We start from the raw sequence: 13,674 nt of genomic DNA, 5'->3' as shown, positions 1-13,674 counted from the left end.
GAGACCCTATAATAGGGGGGTGCAGACTGTACAGACCCTATAATAGGGGGGTGCAGACTGTACAGACCCTATAATAGGGGAGTGCAGACTGTAGAGACCCAATAATAGGGGAGTGCAGACTGTAGAGACCCAATAATAGGGGAGTGCAGACTGTAGAGACCCTATAATAGGGGGGTGCAGACTGTAGAGACCCTATAATAGGGGGGTGCAGACTGTAGAGACCCAATAATAGGGGAGTGCAGACTGTAGAGACCCTATAATAGGGGGGTGCAGACTGTAGAGACCCTATAATAGGGGAGTGCAGGCTGTAGAGACCCTATAATAGGGGGGTGCAGACTGTAGAGACCCTATAATAGGGGGGTGCAGACTGTACAGACCCTATAATAGGGGAGTGCAGACTGTAGAGACCCAATAATAGGGGAGTGCAGACTGTAGAGACCCAATAATAGGGGAGTGCAGACTGTAGAGACCCAATAATAGGGGGGTGCAGACTGTAGAGACCCTATAATAGGGGAGTGCAGACTGTAGAGACCCTAAAATAGGGGGGTGCAGACTGTAGAGACCCTATAATAGGGGAGTGCAGGCTGTAGAGACCCTATAATAGGGGAGTGCAGACTGTAGAGACCCTATAATAGGGGGGTGCAGACTGTACAGACCCTATAATAGGGGAGTGCAGACTGTAGAGACCCAATAATAGGGGAGTGCAGACTGTAGAGACCCAATAATAGGGGAGTGCAGACTGTAGAGACCCAATAATAGGGGAGTGCAGACTGTAGAGACCCAATAATAGGGGAGTGCAGACTGTAGAGACCCTATAATAGGGGGGTGCAGACTGTATAGACCCTATAATAGGGGAGTGCAGGCTGTAGAGACCCTATAATAGGGGAGTGCAGGCTGTATAGACCCTATAATAGGGGGGTGAAGACTGTAGGGACCCTATAATAGGGGAGTGCAGGCTGTATAGACCCTATAATAGGGGAGTGCAGACTGTAGAGACCCTATAATAGGGGAGTGCAGGCTGTATAGACCCTATAATAGGGGAGTGCAGACTGTAGAGACCCTATAATAGGGGAGTGCAGGCTGTATAGACCCTATAATAGGGGAGTGCAGACTGTAGAGACCCTATAATAGGGGGGTGCAGACTGTAGAGACCCTATAATAGGGGGGTGCAGACTGTAGAGACCCTATAATAGGGGAGTGCAGACTGTAGAGACCCTATAATAGGGGAGTGCAGGCTGTAGAGACCCTATAATAGGGGAGTGCAGGCTGTATAGACCCAATAATAGGGGGGTGCAGGCTGTGGAGACCCTATAATAGGGGAGTGCAGGCTGTAGAGACCCTATAATAGGGGAGTGCAGACTGTACAGACCCAATAATAGGGGGGTGCAGGCTGTGGAGACCCTATAATAGGGGAGTGCAGGCTGTAGAGACCCTATAATAGGGGAGTGCAGGCTGTAGAGACCCTATAATAGGGGAGTGCAGGCTGTAGAGACCCAATAATAGGGGGGTGCAGGCTGTGGAGACCCAATAATAAGGGGGTGCAGGCTGTAGAGACCCAATAATAGGGGAGTGCAGACTGTAGAGACCCAATAATAGGGGGTGCAGACTGTAGAGACCCTATAATAGGGGGTGCAGACTGTAGAGACTCGATAATAGGGGGGTGCAGGCTGTAGAGACCCTATAATAGGGGGGTGCAGGCTGTAGAGACCCTATAATAGGGGGGTGCAGGCTGTAGAGACCCTATAATAGAGGGGTGCAGACTGTAGAGACCCAATAATAGGGGGTGCAGACTGTAGAGACCCTATAATAGGGGAGTGCAGACTGTAGAGACCCAATAATAGGGGAGTGCAGACTGTAGAGACCCTATAATAGGGGGGTGCAGACTGTAGAGACCCTATAATAGGGGAGTGCAGACTGTAGAGACCCAATAATAGGGGAGTGCAGACTGTAGAGACCCTATAATAGGGGAGTGCAGACTGTAGAGACCCAATAATAGGGGAGTGCAGACTGTAGAGACCCTATAATAGGGGAGTGCAGACTGTAGAGACCCAATAATAGGGGAGTGCAGACTGTAGAGACCCTATAATAGGGGGGTGCAGACTGTAGAGACCCTATAATAGGGGAGTGCAGACTGTAGAGACCCAATAATAGGGGAGTGCAGACTGTAGAGACCCTATAATAGGGGAGTGCAGACTGTAGAGACCCAATAATAGGGGAGTGCAGACTGTAGAGACCCTATAATAGGGGAGTGCAGACTGTAGAGACCCTATAATAGGGGAGTGCAGACTGTAGAGACCCAATAATAGGGGAGTGCAGACTGTAGAGACCCTATAATAGGGGGGTGCAGACTGTAGAGACCCTATAATAGGGGAGTGCAGACTGTAGAGACCCAATAATAGGGGAGTGCAGACTGTAGAGACCCAATAATAGGGGGTGCAGACTGTAGAGACCCTATAATAGGGGAGTGCAGACTGTAGAGACCCTATAATAGGGGGGTGCAGACTGTAGAGACCCTATAATAGGGGAGTGCAGACTGTAGAGACCCAATAATAGGGGAGTGCAGACTGTAGAGACCCTATAATAGGGGGGTGCAGACTGTAGAGACCCTATAATAGGGGAGTGCAGACTGTAGAGACCCAATAATAGGGGAGTGCAGCCTGTAGAGACCCAATAATAGGGGGGTGCAGACTGTAGAGACCCTATAATAGGGGGGTGCAGACTGTAGAGACCCTATAATAGGGGAGTGCAGACTGTAGAGACCCAATAATAGGGGAGTGCAGACTGTAGAGACCCTATAATAGGGGGGTGCAGACTGTAGAGACCCTATAATAGGGGAGTGCAGACTGTAGAGACCCTATAATAGGGGGGTGCAGACTGTAGAGACCCTATAATAGGGGAGTGCAGACTGTAGAGACCCAATAATAGGGGAGTGCAGACTGTAGAGACCCTATAATAGGGGGGTGCAGACTGTAGAGACCCTATAATAGGGGAGTGCAGACTGTAGAGACCCAATAATAGGGGAGTGCAGACTGTAGAGACCCTATAATAGGGGAGTGCAGACTGTAGAGACCCTATAATAGGGGAGTGCAGACTGTAGAGACCCAATAATAGGGGAGTGCAGACTGTAGAGACCCTATAATAGGGGGGTGCAGACTGTAGAGACCCTATAATAGGGGAGTGCAGACTGTAGAGACCCAATAATAGGGGGTGCAGACTGTAGAGACCCTATAATAGGGGAGTGCAGACTGTAGAGACCCTATAATAGGGGATTGCAGACTGTAGAGACCCTATAATAGGGGAGTGCAGACTGTAGAGACCCAATAATAGGGGAGTGCAGACTGTAGAGACCCTATAATAGGGGAGTGCAGACTGTAGAGACCCAATAATAGGGGAGTGCAGACTGTAGAGACCCAATAATAGGGGAGTGCAGGCTGTAGAGACCCTATAATAGGGGAGTGCAGACTGTAGAGACCCTATAATAGGGGAGTGCAGACTGTAGAGACCCGGTAATAGGGGAGTGCAGGCTGTAGAGACCCTATAATAGGGGGGTACAGACTGTAGAGACCCTATAATAGGGGGGTGCAGGCTGTAGAGACCCTATAATAGGGGAGTGCAGGCTGTAGAGACCCTATAATAGGGGGGTGCAGACTGTAGAGACCCTATAATAGGGGGGTGCCGACTGTAGAGACCCTATAATAGGGGGGTGCCGACTGTAGAGACCCTATAATAGGGGGGTGCCGACTGTAGAGACCCTATAATAGGGGGGTGCAGACTGTAGGGACCCTATAATAGGGGGGTGCAGACTGTAGAGACCCTATAATAGGGGGGTGCAGACTGTAGGGACCCTATAATAGGGGAGTGCAGGCTGTAGAGACCCGATAATAGGGGAGTGCAGGCTGTAGAGACCCTATAATAGGGGAGTGCAGACTGTAGAGACCCGATAATAGGGGAGTGCAGGCTGTAGAGACCCTATAATAGGGCGGTGCAGGCTGTAGAGACCCTATAATAGGGCGGTGCAGCCTGTAGAGACCCTATAATAGGGGGGTGCAGACTGTAGAGACCCTATAATAGGGGGGTGCAGACTGTAGAGACCCTATAATAGGGGGGTGCAGACTGTAGAGACCCTATAGTAGGGGGTGCAGACTGTAGAGACCCAATTATAGGGGGGTGCAGCCTGTAGACAACCGATTATAGGGGGGTGCAGCCTGTAGACACCCGATTATAGAGGGGTGCAGCCTGTGGAGTCCCGATAATAGGGGGGTGCAGCCTGTAGACACCCACGCTGCCTCTCTCCTTCATCCTGTATTTCCGCGTCTTCTCTTCCTTCTGTTCTGACTTCTCTCTCGTTTTCTCCATATTTCCCGCACATTAATCCTTGGTTATGTGGCACTGTCCCGCTGACACAGACGTCCTCCTCTCATACGGTGGGTGTGTGCAACTTTAATTCTAGGAACAATGGCGTAATGCGCTAAGTGGTGGTGGCGTTCCCCGGCGAGGTCTGAGTGGGCGATGATGGAGGAAGGGTACTGCCCCTTTAATTAAATTAATCCTGTTATAAAATGCTGCGCTAATAACGCTTCCCCAGGTGACTGCAGGCGCAGATCCGTTACATGCACTGACATTAACCCTTCATCCACCTGTCAGGGCAGGAAGACACCTCGACATGAACCATCATGGGGCACCTGAAATACTCTGCTGCTCAGGGACTCTGCTCCTCTCATTGTGCAACCCCTAGTCTACCACTGTGTGGCGCCACCTACTGTGTGATAACCTGATACTACCACTGTGTGGCGCCACCTACTGTGTGATAACCTGATACTACCACTGTGTGGCGCCACCTACTGTGTGCTAACCTGACACTACCGCTGTGTGGCGCCACCTACCACATAATAGCCTGGCACTACCCCGCTACCATTGACCAGAAGAGGCGCCAGTGACCAGGGACACCGCGTCCTTGTTACCAGACACTGGGGACTTATTGTTTTCTGCAGTTTGTGAATATTTGTGTCGCCGGTGCATTATTCGGCTGCTCTGCCCTCAGCGTCCTCCGTGTCATCTGTCACTCATCCAGAATGTCCCATAATTTAATAATAAACCTGCTGATCGGTGATGGGGTGGCTGCAGAGTCTCACAAGGGGGGAGAAGCTTTCCTGGAGAGAACTTGTGCACTATGTCAGGTGCGAGGGCTCCACCTGCTGGTAGAGATGCAGAACTACATGGTCACAGTTCCTGTTCTGTGTCTGCTAAATTGGCATTTGCCTTCCACAGCTGCAGTTTGTTACAATGTACTAGTGCAGATATAAACTAGCATGCCTGGCTCTCTGACACTGAGGGGTTTGCCGCTCCAAGCTGTGGAGGACTTCTCAATGGTCATAATATATGAGCTGGGGCATTCATAGAAATTATAGGGCCCCAAAGTACATAGAATATAGAGCTTCATCATATATTCACTACCCCTGTATGAAGATTATTATCCTCCAGGACCCAAAATTATGTTTTTATAACTTGAAAAATAGTAAAATTCAGACTGCATGAAATCAACACTAGGGGGAGCTCACTGCACAAGGATGTATGCTGCTCGGATGTAGTCACCACGAGGGGGAGCTCACTGCATAAGGATGGATACTGCTCGGATGTAGTCACCACTAGGGGGAGCTCACTGCATAGGGATGGATACTGCTCGGATATAGTCACAACTAGGGGGAACTCACTGCGCAGGAATGTATACTGCTCGGATGTAGTCAGCACTAGGGGGAGCTCACTGCACAGGGATGGATACTGCTCGGATATAGTCACAACTAGGGGGAACTCACTGCGCGGGAATGTATACTGCTCGGATGTAGTCAGCACTAGGGGGAGCTCACTGCACAGGGATGGATACTGCTCGGATGTAGTCACCACGAGGGGGAGCTCACTGCATAAGGATGGATACTGCTCGGATGTAGTCACCACTAGGGGGAGCTCACTGCATAGGGATGGATACTGCTCGGATATAGTCACAACTAGGGGGAACTCACTGCGCAGGAATGTATACTGCTCGGATGTAGTCAGCACTAGGGGGAGCTCACTGCACAGGGATGGATACTGCTCGGATATAGTCACAACTAGGGGGAGCTCACTGCATAGGAATGTATGCTGCTCGGATGTAGTCACCACTAGGGGGAGATCACTGCACGGGGATGTATACTGCTCGGATGTAGTCACCACTAGGGGGAGTTCACTGCACAGGGATGTATACTGCTTGGAAGTAGTCACCACGAGGGGGAGCTCACTGCATAGGGATGGATACTGCTCGGATGTAGTCACCACTAGGGGGAGCTCACTGCATGTGGATGTATACTGCTCGGATGTAGTCACCACTAGGGGGCGCTCACTACATAGGGATGTATACTGCCTGTATGCAGCCACCACTAGAGGAAGCTCACTGCATAATGATGTATACTGCTTGTATGCAGCGACCACTAGGGGGAGCTCACTGCATAGCGATGTATACTGCTAGTATGCAGAGACCACTAGGGGGAGCTTACTGCATAGAAATGTATTCAGCTAATACTGGACTGTGTGTAGTGTGCTGCCTCTAGTGGTGACTGCAGGTAGCTGCTGTGACAGCCAGCAGGTAAAGCAGTTTAGTGCCAAGGGCACTTATGTGCATCAGCAGTGATGCTTCCTTCTCCTAGATGTTCTGCAGGAGCTGTGCTGCACTTTGTAAACACGGTTTTCCTGGTGTAGGACTGGAGGACTGGTGAAAAGTACTTTTTCCTACTTTCACCACCAGGGGGAGCAGTGTCAGGGACTTGGATGCAGCCCTGGGCTCACAGTGTTCTCCTTGGCAGCGTTCATGTCTCCTGAGGCTGGAGGAGCTGTCCAGGGCTGCTGGAGGAGCTTGGCTTCTGGAAACTGTCCTGGGCTCACACGTCTGATGGCAGAGGTCAGTGCCAGGATAAGATAACACAGGAGAGTTACAGCCAGGACTGTCATGTCCCTGCAAGCACCTGAGGCTGCCCCCTCCCCCCAAATCATGGCACAGACATCTATGTGCATAAAGGAATAAAGCTGGTACCCAGCGCACCACCAGTACCAGGATACCAGAGCCAGTACCCAGCGACCCACCAGTACCAGGACACCAGACCCAGTACCCAGCGCACCACCAGTACCAGGATACCAGACCCAGTACCCAGCGACCCACCAGTACCAGGACACCAGAGCCAGTACCCAGCGACCCACCAGTACCAGGACACCAGAGCCAGTACCCAGCGACCCACCAGTACCAGGATACCAGAGCCAGTACCCAGCGACCCACCAGTACCGGGATACTAGAGCCAGTACCCAGCGACCCACCAGTACCAGGACACCAGAGCCAGTACCCAGCGACCCACCAGTACCAGGATACCAGAGCCAGTACCCAGCGACCCACCAGTACCAGGACACCAGAGCCAGTACCCAGCGCACCACCAGTACCAGGATACCAGAGCCAGTACCCAGCGACCCACCAGTACCAGGACACCAGACCCAGTACCCAGCGACCCACCAGTACCAGGACACCAGAGCCAGTACCCAGCGACCCACCAGTACCAGGACACCAGAGCCAGTACCCAGCGACCCACCAGTACCAGGATACCAGAGCCAGTACCCAGCGACCCACCAGTACCGGGATACTAGAGCCAGTACCCAGCGACCCACCAGTACCAGGACACCAGAGCCAGTACCCAGCGACCCACCAGTACCAGGATACCAGAGCCAGTACCCAGCGACCCACCAGTACCAGGACACCAGAGCCAGTACCCAGCGCACCACCAGTACCAGGATACCAGAGCCAGTACCCAGCGACCCACCAGTACCAGGACACCAGAGCCAGTACCCAGCGACCCACCAGTACCAGGATACCAGAGCCAGTACCCAGCGACCCACCAGTACCGGGATACTAGAGCCAGTACCCAGCGACCCACCAGTACCAGGACACCAGAGCCAGTACCCAGCGACCCACCAGTACCAGGATACCAGAGCCAGTACCCAGCGACCCACCAGTACCAGGACACCAGAGCCAGTACCCAGCGCACCACCAGTACCAGGATACCAGACCCAGTACCCAGCGACCCACCAGTACCAGGACACCAGAGCCAGTACCCAGCGCACCACCAGTACCAGGATACCAGACCCAGTACCCAGCGACCCACCAGTACCAGGACACCAGAGCCAGTACCCAGCGACCCACCAGTACCAGGATACCAGAGCCAGTACCCAGCGACCCACCAGTACCAGGATACCAGAGCCAGTACCCAGCGACCCACCAGTACCGGGATACTAGAGCCAGTACCCAGCGACCCACCAGTACCAGGATACCAGACCCAGTACCCAGCGACCCACCAGTACCAGGATACTAGAGCCAGTACCCAGCGACCCACCAGTACCGGGATACTAGAGCCAGTACCCAGCGACCCACCAGTACTAGGATACCAGACCCAGTACCCAGCGACCCACCAGTACCAGGATACCAGAGCCAGTACCCAGCGACCCACCAGTACCGGGATACTAGAGCCAGTACCCAACGCACCCCGAGTACCAGGACACCAGAGCCAGTACCCAACGCACCACCAGTACCAGGATACCAGAGCCAGTACCCAGCGCACCACCAGTACCAGGACACCAGAGCCAGTACCCAGCGACCCACCAGTACCGGGATACTAGAGCCAGTACCCAACGCACCACCAGTACCAGGATACCAGAGCCAGTACCCAGCGCACCACCAGTACCAGGACACCAGAGCCAGTACCCAGCGACCCACCAGTACCGGGATACTAGAGCCAGTACCCAACGCACCCCGAGTACCAGGATACCAGAGCCAGTACCCAACGCACCCCGAATACCAGGATACCAGAACCAGTACCCAACGCACCCACCAGTACCAGGACACCAGAGCCAGTACCCAACGCACCCACCAGTACCAGGATACCAGAGCCAGTACCCAGCGACCCACCAGTACCAGGATACCAGAGCCAGTACCCAGCGACCCACCAGTACCAGCATACCAGAACCAGTACCCAGCGACCCACCAGTACCAGGATACCAGAGCCAGTACCCAGCGACCCACCAGTACCAGGATACCAGAACCAGTACCCAGCAGTACCAGGATACCAGAGCCAGTACCCAGCGTACGACCAGTACCAGGATACCAGACCCAGTACCCAGCGACCCACCAGTACCAGGACACCAGAGCCAGTACCCAACGCACCACCAGTACCAGGATACCAGAGCCAGTACCCAGCGACCCACCAGTACCGGGATACTAGAGCCAGTACCCAACGCACCACCAGTACCAGGATACCAGAACCAGTACCCAGCGCACCCCGAGTACCAGGATACCAGAACCAGTACCCAATGCACCCACCAGTACCAGGACACCAGAGCCAGTACCCAACGCACCCACCAGTACCAGGATACCAGAGCCAGTACCCAGCGACCCACCAGTACCAGGATACCAGAGCCAGTACCCAGCGACCCACCAGTACCAGGATACCAGAACCAGTACCCAGCGACCCACCAGTACCAGGATACCAGAGCTAGCACCCAGCGCACCACCAGTACCAGGATACCAGAGCCAGTACCCAGCGACCCACCAGTACCAGGATACCAGAGCCAGTACCCAGCGACCCACCAGTACCAGGATACCAGAGCCAGTACCCAGCGACCCACCAGTACCAGGATACCAGAACCAGTACCCAGCGACCCACCAGTACCAGGATACCAGAGCCAGTACCCAGTGACCCACCAGTACCAGGATACCAGAACCAGTACCCAGCGACCCACCAGTACCAGGATACCAGAGCCAGTACCCAGCGACCCACCAGTACCAGGATACCAGAGCTAGCACCCAGCGCACCACCAGTACCAGGATACCAGAGCTAGCACCCAGCGCACCACCAGTACCAGGATACCAGAGCCAGTACCCAACGCACCCCGAGTACCAGGATACCAGAGACAGTACCCAACGCACCCCGAGTACCAGGATACCAGAACCAGTACCCAACGCACCCACCAGTACCAGGACACCAGAGCCAGTACCCAACGCACCCACCAGTACCAGGATACCAGAGCCAGTACCCAGCGTCCCACCAGTACCAGGATACCAGAACCAGTACCCAGCGACCCACCAGTACCAGGATACCAGAACCAGTACCCAGCGACCCACCAGTGCCAGGATACCAGAACCAGTACCCAGCGACCCACCAGTACCAGGATACCAGAGCCAGCACCCAGCGCACTACCAGTACCAGGATACCAGAGCCAGTACCCAGCGCACCACCAGTACCAGGATACCAGAGCCAGTACCCAGCGCACCACCAGTACCGGGATACCAGAGCCAGTACCCAACGCTCCCCGAGTACCTGGATACCAGAGCCAGTACCCAACGCACCCACCAGTACCAGGACACCAGAGCCAGTACCCAACGCACCCACCAGTACCAGGACACCAGAGCCAGTACCCAACGCACCCACCAGTACCAGGATACCAGAGCCAGTACCCAGCGACCCACCAGTACCAGGATACCAGAACCAGGACCCAGCGACCCACCAGTACCAGGATACCAGAGCCAGTACCCAGCGACCCACCAGTACCAGGATACCAGAGCTAGCACCCAGCGCACCACCAGTACCAGGATACCAGAGCCAGTACCCAGCGCACCACCAGTACCGGGACACCAGAGCCAGTACCCAACGCACCCCGAGTACTGGGATACCATAGCCAGTACCCAACATACCACCAGTACCAGGATACCAGAACCAGTACCCAGCGCACCCCGAGTACCAGGATACCAGAGCCAGTACCCAACGCACCCCGAGTACCAGGATACCAGAGCCAGTACCCAACACACCACCAGTACCAGGACACCAGAGCCAGTACCCAACGCATCCCGAGTACCAGGATACCAGAGCCAGTTCTCAACGCACCCACCAGTACCAGGATACCAGAGCCAGTACCCAGCGACCCACCAGTACCAGGATACCAGAGCCAGTACCCAGCGACCCACCAGTACCAGGATACCAGAACCAGTACCCAGCGACCCACCAGTACCAGGATACCAGAGCCAGTACCCAGCGACCCACCAGTACCAGGATACCAGAGCCAGTACCCAGCGCACCACCAGTACCAGGATACCAGAGCCAGTAGCCAGCGCACCACCAGTACCAGGATACCAGAACCAGTACCCAGTGACCCACCAGTACCAGGATACCAGAGCCAGTACCCAGCGACCCACCAGTACCAGGATACCAGAGCCAGTACCCAGCGCACCACCAGTACCAGGATACCAGAGCCAGTACCCAGCGACCCACCAGTACCAGGATACCAGAACCAGAACCCAGCGACCCACCAGTACCAGGACACAAGAGCCAGTAGCCAGCGCACCACCAGTACCAGGATACCAGAGCCAGTAGCCAGCGCACCACCAGTACCAGGATACCAGAGCCAGTAGCCAGCGCACCACCAGTACCAGGATACCAGAGCCAGTACCCAGCGCACCACCAGTACCAGAATACCAGAGCCAGTATCCAGCGCACCACCAGTACCAGGATACCAGAGCCAGTACCCAGCGCACCACCAGTACCAGAATACCAGAGCCAGTACCCTGCGCACCCCGAGTACCAGGACACCAGAGCCAGTACCCAGCACACCACCAGTACCAGAATACCAGAGCCAGTACCCAGCGTACCACCAGTACCAGGACACCAGAGCCAGTACCCAGCGCACCACCAGTACCAGGACACCAGAGCCAGTACCCAGTGCCCCACCAGTACCAGGATACCAGGGCCAGTACCCAGCGCACCACCAGTGCCAGGATACCAGAGCCAGTACCCAGCGACCCACCAGAACGCCAGAGCCAGTACCCAGCGCACCCCGAGTACCAGGATACCAGAGCCAGTACCCAGCGCACCATCAGTACCAGTACACTAGAGCCAGTACCCAGCATACCACCAGTACCAGGACACCAGAGCGAGTACCCAGCGACCCACCAGTACCAGGATACCAGAGCCAGTACCCAGCACACCACCAGTATCAGGACACCAGAGCCAGTACCCAGCGCACCACCAGTACCGGGATACCAGAGCCAGTACCCAGCGACCCACCAGAACGCCAGAGCCAGTAACCAGCGCACCACCAGTACCAGGGCACCAGAGCCAGTACCCAGCGACCCACCAGTACCAGGACACCAGAGCCAGTACCCAGCGACCCACCAGTACCAGGATACCAGAGCCAGTACCCAGCGACCCACCAGTACCAGGATACCAGAGCCAGTACCCAGCGACCCACCAGTACCAGGATACCAGAGCCAGTACCCAACGCACCCCAAGTACCAGAATACCAGAACCAGTACCCAGCGCACCACCAGTACCAGGACACTAGAGCCAGTACCCAGCGTACCACCAGTACCAGGACACCAGAGCCAGTACCCAGCGCACCTCGAGTACCAGGATACCAGAGCAGGTACCCAATGCACCCCAAGTACCAGGATACCAGAGCCAGTACCCAGCGTACCACCAGTACCAGGACACCAGAGCCAATACCCAGCAACCCACCAGTACCAGGATACCAGAGCCAGTACCCAGCGACCCACCAGTACCAGGATACCAGAGACAGTACCCAACGCACCCCAAGTACCAGGATACCAGAGCCAGTACCCAGCGCACCACCAGTGCCAGGATACCAGAGCCAGTACCCAGCGACCCACCAGAACGCCAGAGCCAGTACCCAGCGCACCCCGAGTACCAGGATACCAGAGCCAGTACCCAGCGCACCATCAGTACCAGGACACTAGAGCCAGTACCCAGCGTACCACCAGTACCAGGATACCAGAGCCAATACCCAGCGACCCACCAGTACCAGGATACCAGAGCCAGTACCCAGCGAACCACCAGTACCAGGATACCAGAGCCAGTACCCAGCGCACCACCAGTATCAGGACACCAGAGCCAGTACCCAGCGCACCACCAGTACCGGGATACCAGAGCCAGTACCCAGCGCACCACCAGTACCGGGATACCAGAGCCAGTACCCAGCGACCCACCTGAACGCCAGAGCCAGTAACCAGCGCACCACCAGTACCAGGACACCAGAGCCAGTACCCAGCGTACCACTAGTACCAGGACACCAGAGCCAGTACCCAACGCACCCCAAGTACCAGGATACCAGAGCCAGTACCCAGCGCACCACCAGTACCAGGACACCAGAGCCAGTACCCAGCGCACCACCAGTACCAGGACACAGAGCCAGTACCCAACGCACCCCAAGTACCAGGATAGCAGACCCAGTACCCAGCGCACCACCAGTACCAGGACACCAGTGCACCACCAGTTCCAGGACACCAGAGCCAGTACCCAGCGACCCAACAGTACCAGGACACCAGAGCCAGTACCCAACGCACCCCAAGTACCAGGATACCAGAGCCAGTACCCAGCGACCCAACAGTACCAGGACACCAGAGCCAGTACCCAGCGCACCACCAGTACCAGGACACCAGAGCCAGTACCCAGTGCACCACCAGTGCCAGGATACCAGAGCCAGTACCCAGCGACCCACCAGTACCAGGACACCAGAGCCAGTACCCAGCGCACCACCAGTATCGGGATTCCAGAGCCAGTACCCAGCGACCCACCAGAACGCCAGAGCCAGTATCCAGCG

Source organism: Dendrobates tinctorius, unplaced genomic scaffold (genome assembly GCF_039654945.1).
Source record: "Dendrobates tinctorius isolate UK_male_01 unplaced genomic scaffold, ASM3965494v1 ptg000020l, whole genome shotgun sequence".
Classification (NCBI taxonomy): domain Eukaryota; kingdom Metazoa; phylum Chordata; class Amphibia; order Anura; family Dendrobatidae; genus Dendrobates; species Dendrobates tinctorius.
Note: the sequence above shows the minus strand (reverse complement) of the source record.